An 11,977-nucleotide genomic window follows, 5' to 3' on the forward strand; every position below is an offset into this window, starting at 1 on the left:
TAACAAGATTGAGCATTCTAGTTTTCATTTTCGTCGAAGTCACATTCCTTGGTCAAGTGAGGCCTGCTACAATTATCACACCCCACACTAATTGCATGGATAGATTGATCCATATTCGTCATCCTTCGGTCCATCGACTCTAGTTTTTCCATAACTGCCGCTATCTTCTCATTGCTTCCATCCAAACTTCCCTTGCCTCTTGTAACATCTTCTCGTAGGTTATGATATTCATGCGAATGTTTTGCAAATTCTTCAATCAAATCCTTAATCGTAGTTGGTTCCTTCTTTTTCATTGGTCCTTGAGAGTCAAGGAGTTGTCTTGTTGTAGTGTTCACCCCATCGTAAAAGATAGACACTTCTTGTTGCACATTAAGTCGTGTTGGGGGCAATTCCTAATAATACCTTTATACCTTTCCCAAGCTTCAAACAAAGACACACCATCATTTTGTTGGAAGTTTGTTATCTTCTTCTTAAGCTTGGCTATCTTTGAAGGTGGGCTAAATTGGTCAATGAAAGCATTGCGTAGATTCGTCCAAGTTATGATTGCTCAGGGTGCGAGGGACTTTAGCGAGATTTTTGTTGCTCCTATGAAGGTTACTGGTAGCATTCTAAGTAACACTTCTTCTCGCGAGACATTTGGAACGTTGAAGTAATTCTCAATGTCCAATACTTCATCGATGTGCCGAAACGCGTCTTCATGGTCTTTTCCGGAAAATGGAATGACCTTGAGCATTGCTAAAATGTGTCCCTTGAGCTCAAAGTTGGTTTCAGCCGGGATTTCTGGTAGATCAAGACTCGGTCCATTGTCATTGCGCACCCTCTTCGTATACTCCTCCATAGTCATCCATGTGATATATGTCATCTCTTCTTGCTCGCTTTTGATGTCGTATTCTAAATCGTCTTCCGAATTGCCTTTGGTTTCTCTTTCTGACTCGTACCCGGTTCCTTTCTTTTCGGGAGTCTTTTCAAAGGTTTCAGACTTTTCGGTTTGAGCTGTGTTACTTGATTCGCCCGCCTTTTTGTCTTCCTTCTTGTGGAATACAGATTTGGGTCTTCAAATTGTGGCACTACAAGAAACTTGGATCCTCGAGTCATAAATCACTGAAACAAAACAGAAAAGAAACGCGTAAAACGAATAAAAATAAATAAATAGGAATTTTGTTCGCATAGTGTCCACGGCGTGACCAAGCGTGACAACGGTGTGGCGGGCTGTAAAACAGAAAAAATAATAAACTCAAAAAACATAAAAAAAATTAAGTTTGTATGCAGTAAATTCCACACAAATGATCGATAACTATGAGCAGAACAAAATCAACTAATTAATGAAACCGTTCCCCAACAACGACGCCAAAAACTTGATACGCGTTTATATACTAGTTTTTAATTTATAAGTCAAACTCTAAGCTAGCTAAATGTGATTGGCAGTGTACCTAATCAAATAGTAATATAGTAAGAAAGTAGGGTGTCAAACACAAAGGGGAACATGAATGATTAAAAGCTAATTTATCTACTAAAAGTTAACTAATTTAAAAGCAATTAAATGGGGTTTTCCTCTGGTTTTACAAGTACAGCTTACTGAAAAACAATTATCATCAAAAAAAGCAACTTAACTAACAAAAAGCAATCCAAATTAAGGTTTAAAACAAGATATTAAAGAGACTTCCGTTTAGATACGATTCACACTACTCCTATGGTTGATTTCTTGGAAAGTGCAATGGATTAAGTTGTTGTTGCTTACCGATTCCTAAGTTGATTAGAATTTATGATCAAAAGACTAATCCTTTAGTAAAACTAATTCATTCATTCATAGATCAGGTGGACAAATAAATAAGAATACTAGTGTTAAGTTCGAGTTATGCTAGACTTGAACTAATGACTGACATTAATGGATAATAACATCAATTCAATACATGAATGATCATCACATATTAGCTTCTACATTAATTTACCCACTTTTCTATTTAACCCTAGGTTTATGATCAAAACACTAGTCTTATAACTTTGATTATCACAAATTAATAAGATACAAGTTTACCAAATAAGAATAATCATCTAAATTCAGTAAAACTCAGCAATAAACAGAAAGAGTAGTTATCATTAACACAAAAGGGTCTTTAACAAGCTATCATAGCAAATAAGCAACTCGCAACAATCCAAGAACCAATAAATCAACACATAGTCATAATGATCCTCTACTCTTATCAGAAGTTAGGGGTTTTAGCACATGATTACTGGAAACAAACAATCAAAATCGAAGTTCACTTTGCAAAACATAATTAAGAACAAAGTAAAACTAAGGTTTAGAAGTATTATTTCCTTAAATCTCTTCAAAAACTAAACTTCAATCGAAATCAGATCTCCTTATATCTTCCGGTGCGTCTCTGGCCTCCAAAAGTCGAAAATAACTTGAAGCATAAGGTAGGATTGAAGGATTAGACATTATATTTATAGTTTCCAAAATCTAATCCCCACGTAGTGGCCAATAGCCTCCGCGACTTAGAAGGCATTTTCCATGCGTATTCCCTAAGTTTGTCAGATGATCGCGAATATTCCTCTCCCCACTTGGCTAAGGCTCTCCACGGCGTGGGCTTTAGATTCCTTGAGCTCTTTGACTTTGCTCTACTTGGTTCACTTTTTCCCGCTTCCGGCACCGCATTTTGCTTCCTTTTAATCCCGAGCATGTCTTCGCTGCTACAAAACAAAAATTAAACATATTAAGTACCTTTGGTACTAAAATAAGCACAATTATAGCTAAGAATATTAAGATAATTCATGAAATATATGATTAAATATGCAGATATCAGTTGGGTGTTTCTATTGAATGGTGGAGCGGTAACTTGGAAGAGTTCTAAGCAACAGATGGTGGTTGATTCTACTTGTGAATTATAGTACATTGCAGCAACTGAGGCAGCGAAGGAAGCGGCATGGTTGACCAATTTTTTTGGAGATCTTGGAGTTGTTACTTCGATCAAAGAACTAGTAGATATTTTCTACGACAACGAAGGTGCGGTTGCTTTTACCAAAGAATCAAAGGATCAAGGTGGATCAAGCCACATTGACAGAAAATACCATTACAATCAACATTGAGTAGAAGAAGGAAAAATTGTGGTGAATCGAGTATCATCAGAGGATTATCCTGATGATCCTCTTACAAAGGGATTAAGAAAGATCAAGCACTTAAAGAATGTTATGTGCATTGGGGTGAGAGATGATGTTAGATTCTAGATGTTGGTAGTTAGTTGATGGTTTTGAAACAATGTAACAATAATAAATTGTAATTGAATGGTGATTAATTAATGAAGATTTATTTGTGTTCAAAATGTGTGATACCATTTGTCAATTAATTTATTTTTGTGTTTCACTTTGCATGTTTTACTTCCTGAATATTAATTTATTCGAAATGCCATAGTCAATCATACTTCTGGGGAATTAGTATTAATTTAAGACTGTCATGAATCATTTGTAGATTGTCCATATGGATTGGACATAGCATGGGGATTGCTGCAATATTCATGAGTACTTACAAAAATGGGATTTTGAGTATTGGTTAAACTCGAGCTTAGAGATTGCTTCATGGACTTTAATCACAAGTAATTCTAAGACGATAATATCTTCTATTCTTGAAACGGAGATATGTAAGTCTTAGTTTACGAATCTGTTGTACATTGTTTTATATCACCGCATCATTAACTGGATGTCATAAAGAGTATTTCCATGTATGAAATGACAAGTAAAATGTATGATTATATAGTCAAAGTTTATTTGTTCCTTTTGCCTATTTATGGAAAGATATATCTTTGGGACCCTCGGTGATTTGATGTTTACATTATAGTGTTGGGCCCAGCCAAGAATAAATCGATGTGTTCAATTAGTAGTCTAATGACATCATCACAAATCGGGAAATCGAGAAACAAAATCTTGGACCATGAGATTGATCCTAATTCATGTCTCATGTCCATACGATCAGGAATAACGCAAGAATATTTAATTACATATCTTAGGGATAACGTCTGATTTAATTAGAGTTTGGCAGTGGCTTGGAATGCACTCTTTACTAGTTATTCAGATAGTTATACTTGCAATTGTAGTTGACGACTTATCCAAGTGGGAGACTGTTGGAATAGGGTGTCTAAGGTCTTAACTAAATTGGTATATTGAGTGAATAATAGTAAAGTCCTTTTGTGTTGCCCTCATAACCCGGAAACGGCCTGCATTGATATTAAGAGAGAGAAAAATGATTTGTTAATACATTATTGGATTAATATATTAATTAGAATTAATTAATGGGTCTAATGGTTAGAGTGTAATTTGAACAAGGAAGCATTCTATAACCTCCCTAGGAAGGACGATTTTGAGCTGCCCTTCTAGGGCTTCTGGAAGCCTCCTTGGTTGATAAAAAAATTAAATGTGAATTGCAACATATTATTATTATTTTGAATTCAAATTAGGGTTTCCTATAACTATAAATAGGGTCCTCCATAAGACACAAGAACTCTGCACAATCATCAGGAATTTCGAAATTCTCCTCTCCCATCTCTCTATTCCGATCCTAGGGTTTAGGTGTGATTCATTAGAGGCTTCCACACTATTGGGGATAACATTCCAAGAAGGGTTCTTCAAGTACATTTCTATTTTCGATAATAGCAATAAGGTATGTGGTTTAAACCTTTGTGATTTTCGATTTTAGCTATGTTATTTAGAAGTTTTCAAAGTATGTTGCTATTATGAAAAAATTCATAGAATTTTCTAGGTTGCATGTGCCCATAAGTTAGTTATGTGAAATTCCGTAAATACATTGAAGTAATCTAGAAAACCCATAAGTTTGAACATATTACAGCCCATATTTGAGCCCTTTCATGCCTTCGTCAAATTTTCCTGAAATCTCATACTTTTCTTCTTTCTTTCTTCATTTTTGTAAAGATCATAACTTTTTTATTCAAATCCCATTTCATATTATTTTTATATCATTGGATCGCTGATAAAGAGTACTACAACTTTTCTTTATATATATATATATATATATATATATATATATATATATATATATATATATATATATATTTGAATGTGTACATATATCAAGTTATTAAGTCATGAACATGGGTCCATATTCATTTTTTTCAATTTTAAGCTTTAGACAATCTATTTTCAAACAGCTACAACTACTTCATTTCAATTCCATTTGATAAAAAAAATCATTTATTTTCTGTGTCATATACATTCCAACTTTCATTTATAGTCTCTACTCAAAGGCTCCAAGTTATAAATTTTCCAAAAATGTTGTTTATTTCCTTTCATATAGATAATTCAATATTTCATTTCCTTCGTATCCAACTTCACTTATGTATTTGTTACAACAATACAACTTATATAACATCATGATAACTTATACAATACCTTAATAGCTATTTTTTAGATGTTTAAGTATGTTGTAATAAATGCACGACGATGGCTAGTCAGTCGATTGAGGTTAAGGAATTAATCTTAGTAGGTAGGGATTAATCACAAACCCTTAATTGTAACTTCGTTAAATTTAAACAAAATTAAATATGACTATTATCATAAAAGTTGGTAAAGAACAGTAATATCATAACAAACTAGGTTAATGTGATTAATAAAACATTAATCATTCCTCAAATATTTTCTATTGAGATAGAACTTCAAAGTGTTAAAATTTCACCAGCTTCATTCACTGTGTAAGCAAGAATTAATCGCTTAACGCCATTCAGTCGGCCGAATAGCACCTAAGGACTAATCAGAGATTAATCGGGGCCTAATCAAGATTTTTACAACATTATGTTTAACATAAAAGACCAAAATACCTTTAATACATAAACAATGTTCATGTTAATTTTCTATTACACCTTTTGGGTTATTTTTTTTTAAGTGCAATCTAGTTATGTTAATTTGGTTATTACATTAGATACAACACATTTCTTACATGTATAACGTGTATATTTACGTAATTATTTTATAAAAGTTTTTGACATTATTTTTCTTATGATTTTCACCCTTATGAATGAAATTTGTTATTAGCAAAATAAGATAAGTTATATATATATATATATATATATATATATATATATATATATATATATGGCTAGGTTAATGTATTTTTACATTTATTGTGTGCTATAATGCACCAATAGTATTTTACTAAAATTAAATAATTATTTAATTAAATAAAGATAGATATTAAATGATTTCCATAATTGTATGTATATTAAATGATATCCATAATTATAATTCTTCTTTTATAGAAACTAATTAATTTCGTCATTAATGTCAGCAATAACATTTTTTTAGAATGAATTCGAATCTAGGTTTTTTTGTATGAATTCCGATTTTTTTTTCAGGACACTTAATTAAGAATACACTCTCGTTCTGCTAAAAATACAATGTCATTCTTCTAGATACGAATTCATTCTGAAAAAATATTATTGCTGACATTAATAACAAATTTAATTAGTTTCCATAAAAAATGAATTATAATTATGGATATCATTTAATATACATATAATTATGGAAATAATTTAATATCTATATTTATTTGATTAAATAATGATTTAACTTTTACTAAACTTTTATATATATATATAATATAAATTTGATAGATATTAAAAATGGTAACAAAAAAATGCTGTTGAAACATATAAATTTATACTTTGGGGGTGGGGTGGGGTGACATGTATAATTTTGAAAATACAATATGTTATAATATAAATTTGGTCAATGTGGTGTCTTGAACTTGGTTCTTACTTAAATATATCATCTAAAATTACTAATAACTAAATAGTGACTTTAACTATATTTCTTTTGTGAACAAGTAAATACAATTTTTTATCAACAATACTTTTGCTCTACATTATTTATTTTATTACAAACATAATTACCATAAAATAGTTCTTGTTTATAACCACATTAACAATCATCCACGATTATCACTTTTGTGATAAAAAAGTTAACCCAAAAATGCCCTAAGTAAAGCGACCACCAATTTCAAGAAACATGGTATAAATATTGAACTCGAATAATTAGGCTTCAAAAGTACTCAAGAAAGTCCTACTTACTTGGGCTGAAAGTCTGAAACACATTGTACCAAAACTTTGCACCCATTTGATCACGTATAATAAAATTATTGCGGTGCAGGCAGCACGCTATATTTGGCCCAATAAAGTTCTTGTTTCTACTTCCAGAGAATTTCGTATATACTTTTAACGAAACATAAAAATATTATATTTATCCAATTTAATTTTATATATATATATATATATATATATATATATATATATATATATATATATATATATATATATCCTTAATAACTTTTAAAATCATCTAAATTCTTATGTTTGAATATTTTTAAATATTACATAATAACTTCAAATCTTTATTTTTATAATCGACAATTATATATCTCTTATATAAGTTAAAATTATCACAAACTACCACCATATTCCTTTTGTTGGAGAAAAAAACCAAAATTGAATCCATAATTTAGGGTTTTGTTAAGGCTAATGCTATAAATATCCCTTCTTTTTTTCCAATTATACCCTTCTGATATGACTTTTTGTCTTTTGTTGTTGTTTTTTTTTTCCATATTTTGTTTTTTTTTGTTGTTTTTAATTCTTTTTTATTTATTATTATTATTATTATTATTATTATAAATTTCGATAACCGTATAAAATTCGGATAACATTTTAAAATTCGGATGAATTTTTAAAATTCGGACGACATTATAAATTTGGACGACATAATAAAATTCGAACGACTATATAAAACGAAACAAATGCAAAGTTTGTCTTTATTTATCACGGATATATTAATTGGTTCGGTATTACATTTGCGTGGTGTGTTATGCAGATTGAAAGCATTTAGTCGAGCAATTGTATACCCATGTTGCCGAATGTTCTGATTTGTATGTAATGCTCCTTGTAAATTAACCATTACATAATGGTTAGGGTGAATTGTAGTTTATCAATAAACGTTAATGGTATCGGGTTTCTTCTAAAATAAAGACAAACTTTATTTTTGTTCCATTTTAGATAGTCGTTCGAATTTTATAATGTCGTTCGAATTTTTATATGGTTATCGAAATAATAATAATAATAATAATAATATTATTATTATTATTATTATTAAAATATAAAATAAAAGAAAAAAACAACAAAAAAACAAAAAGAAAAAAAAAGAAAAAGAAAAAGAAAAAAAATGATGTAAAATTAAAAGTAAAAGATTTTTTGGAAACGACAAATAACATTAAAAAAGCACTCGCAAGCAAGAAGCTAAAACGAGGCAAAGTACAAAACAAGACAATACAAGCGAAAGAAAAACTACAGAGGAACAAAATTCACAATGCAAGGTGATAGAAATGTGAAATGCACCAGTTGGTCCATGAACCGCTGCATAGGTTACTTCTGTGCTTATACCAGAAATAAGAAGTGGAGATAATGTTGTCCGCGGTTCTAATTTGGGGGGTGCTCCAATTTTGTTAAAAGACTTGTCATTTCTGACCAACCAAATATTCCACAGGAGGCAGTAAAATACCAAGCTTAGGATCCCTTTCTTTCTAGGGCAATTCCCCCAAACAGCCGCATAATCAATGAACTCCCTAACATTTGAAAATCTTCTATTTTGAATCCCACATCATTTAAGAATCCATTTTTGCACCTCCTTAGAATAATCGCATGTAATTAGGAGATGATCTGAACATTCTTTCTCCTTATTACATAATGGGCATGAGATACTTGGAATGTTGATACCTCTGGTCACCAAAGCGTCTACCACAGGGATTATACCTAGAGAGGCTCTCCAAATAAAGCATCGTACTTTTAATGGGATCAATTTTGACCAGAAAATGGGTTGCCCTTTATATGTAATCAGTTTTGACTCTAAAAGGCTCCTCATGGAACTGACAGTGTACTCCGCACTAGAGTTTAGATTGAATCTGAACCCATACTAGGAAGGTATCACATTTGATAACTCGTTGATATCTTTATACATTTGCAGAAGTTCATTAAGTTCAGTTACACCCATCGGCTCATATTTCCACATCCATGAGAAACCGTTGCTGGAAAATCGATCTTCCAGAGCACAACATTTAACCGTTTCTAACGAGTATAAGTGGGGGAATTTGCGTTGAAACGGAGTGACACCACACCAAACATCCTTCCAGAACAAAATTTTGACATCGAAGCCCGAAATAAGCTTGAAAATCTCATTGGTGTCAATATTTAGGTGTGAGATGGATTTCACAGCCTTGGCAATATTGCACCAGACCCCATTTGTTGTTTTTCTAACAATATAAGATGCTGATTTATTCTTTAGATTGTGGATGCTCACAATAACAGACTTCCATGAAGTTTATTTTTCGTTCTTCAGTCTCCACCACCATTTGATCAAGAGAGATGTATTTTGGGCAAGTAAGGATCTGATACCAAGACCACCACCAGATATCGGCACAGTGACTTTCGACCAGTCGACCCAATGAATTTTCCTTTTGGTTTATCCATCACCCCCCCCCATAAGAAACTTCGTCCGATTTTTTCAAGATTATCAATAATTCCTTGAGGAGCTTTGAATAGAGACATGTAATAAGTCGGGAGGGACCCAAGAACGGATTTAATGAGAGTAAGAAGACCCCCAAACGATAATGATTTAGCTTTCCACGATGATAATTGGACCTAAATTTGTTTATAATCGGCTTCTAATTTTTTTCAATGCCATATTTGCCCCCACAGGGACCCGAGATAAGTAAAGGGAAAACTCCCCTCCAAGCATCGTAGAATACGGGCAGTTTCATGTAGCTCATCTTTGGACACCCCCACTCCAAAAAGACGGGATTTGAAAAAGTTGACTTTTAGACCGGATGATATTTGGAAATATTTTAGGATACAGGACAAATTTCTGATACTGATACAATCCCAATCTCCAACAAAGATCGCATCATCAGCATAGAATAAATGTGAAACGGCTGGACCACCTCTCGGTAATTGTACCCCATTGACCAAGGACTTCTCGCAAGCACTCTTAATCGCAATGTTTAAACCTTCCATAGCTAATATGAAGAGAAATGGTGATTGCGGATCACCTTGCCTCACGCCTCTAGATATGGAAAATTCCTCAGTGGGCGATGCATTAATCAGTATTGACGCCCTTGCCGAGGATAAACAACACATGATCCAGCTTCTCCATTTGCGTCCGAATCGCATTTGATCCATTATAGAATCCAAATACCCCCAATTTATTGTATCAAACGCCTTTTCGAAATCTACTTTAAATAGGAATATCTTTTTCTTTTGTTGCTTGGCCCACGAAAAAACTTCATTCATTACCAATGGACCGTCTAGGATGTTCCTGTCATGAATGTATGTCGATTGCGCTTCGTCCACCACTGATCCAATCACACGTTTCAACCTGATTGCTAATAGTTTTGCCACCAATTTATACATGAATTTCAATCCACCCATATTAAACTCTTGCAATCCGGCATCTACAATGAAATGATTGAAATCTGTAGCAGACGACTTGCAGAAAGAAGAGTTAAACCTTTCATGCTTGAATCTAACAACATTAAAATCAACAAAGAATATCCAATTTTCAGCAATCCCATTTTTTAGCTCAACAGCTCAGACCACAGGTTCCTTTTATCCGTAACTGATTGAGGACCATAAACATTCACCAAAGTTGTCACGCTTGGAAAGCCTTTCCAACGACCAGAGATTACAACAAAATTTCTAGTGGATGTAATATTCGTCATCGAGAATATGCAAGGATCCCAAATACACATTAGTCCTCCAGATCTACCAGTGGGGTTTACTGCAGTAAAACCATAGTTAGGTGAGCCACAACATCCTGCAACATCAATACGATTGAAATCTAAAACTCTAGTCTCCTGAATTCCGATGAAGTCGATTTTGTGAACGTGTTTAAGCTTTCTGATCCACTCAACTTTATGGGATTCACCCGCCCCCCTGATGTTTAGACTTAGAACATTCATTGATGACCGAATATATCTCCACCACCAACGACGACATTGGATTCAACTTCATCCAATATTCTGATGTTAACATCACTGATTTGAAATCCCACATCATTCCCAATTTTAATGAGGCTATCGATTTCATTCGAGGAAGAACAATCGCTGGAATCAAGGGCGCTATAATTATGAGCAGATGTGTTTAAATCGAATATTGGGTTTAGATTGGTAACCGGAATCGACTTAGGGGTAGGAGAAGATACCAAAGCAGGAATAAAGGGGTCGATAAAACTCGTTTAGTAATCTTCGTGGGGTGAGGGAACGAGCGATGCCAATTTTATCAACATGATCAAATTTACGTTTTCTGGAGATAGAACCCCCAAATACTAATTCAGGGGGGACCATTTTCATTATCCAGGATTTCAATAGGTGTGCCATCAGGAATATGAGCTAAATTATTGGGAGGAAGCCCAATTGGTGTCATAGGGCAAGATTCAAAACCCGATACAAGATCCGTTTTTTCACCCGTTATCATTTTGGGACTTGATTCATTAATTCCTTCGTTCTCCCGAGGTGGCTTTCCAAGTTCCATATTTAATGTAGGGTTTAGAATTCCAATGTTTGCCGCCTCTTGCGAGTACGCCTTTGCCGGTGTCTTTTCACGATCATCTCCATTTTCTGGGGTGTTGTTTCCACCTGAATCCATAACAATTTCTCCTTCTTCTACATCTTAATGTTTACCAATGTCATTTTCCCAGGTTTCGGATATACCTTCATCTTCTATATCGGATAACTCAATATCACCATCTTCGTCTACCCCATTTACCCCATGATCCCGGTTAGAAGTTTCAGACGCAGACTCGAAGTATTTGGAGAATGGTTTCCAAATGTCCTCACATTCGACCACACCTACAGGGTATATTTTTCCATTGAACGAACAGTTGACTTCATCATTGATTAGTTTCCTTGCCGATGTTAGAATTCTTGCATACGCAGAAG

General features: G+C 33.4%; 1 non-coding gene across 1 annotated transcript; it reads left to right on the forward strand.

Moving 5' to 3' along the window:
* The first annotated feature begins 371 nt into the window (after positions 1 to 371).
* Positions 372 to 478, forward strand: LOC145110188 (small nucleolar RNA R71). The gene has a single exon (XR_013709569.1). It is a non-coding gene; the product is annotated as a small nucleolar RNA R71 (small nucleolar RNA).
* The last annotated feature ends 11,499 nt before the right edge of the window (positions 479 to 11,977 follow it).

This window comes from Lactuca virosa, chromosome 4, assembly GCF_052849685.1.
Source record: "Lactuca virosa cultivar CGN04683 chromosome 4, Lactuca_virosa_CGN04683_v6, whole genome shotgun sequence".
NCBI lineage: Eukaryota > Viridiplantae > Streptophyta > Magnoliopsida > Asterales > Asteraceae > Lactuca > Lactuca virosa.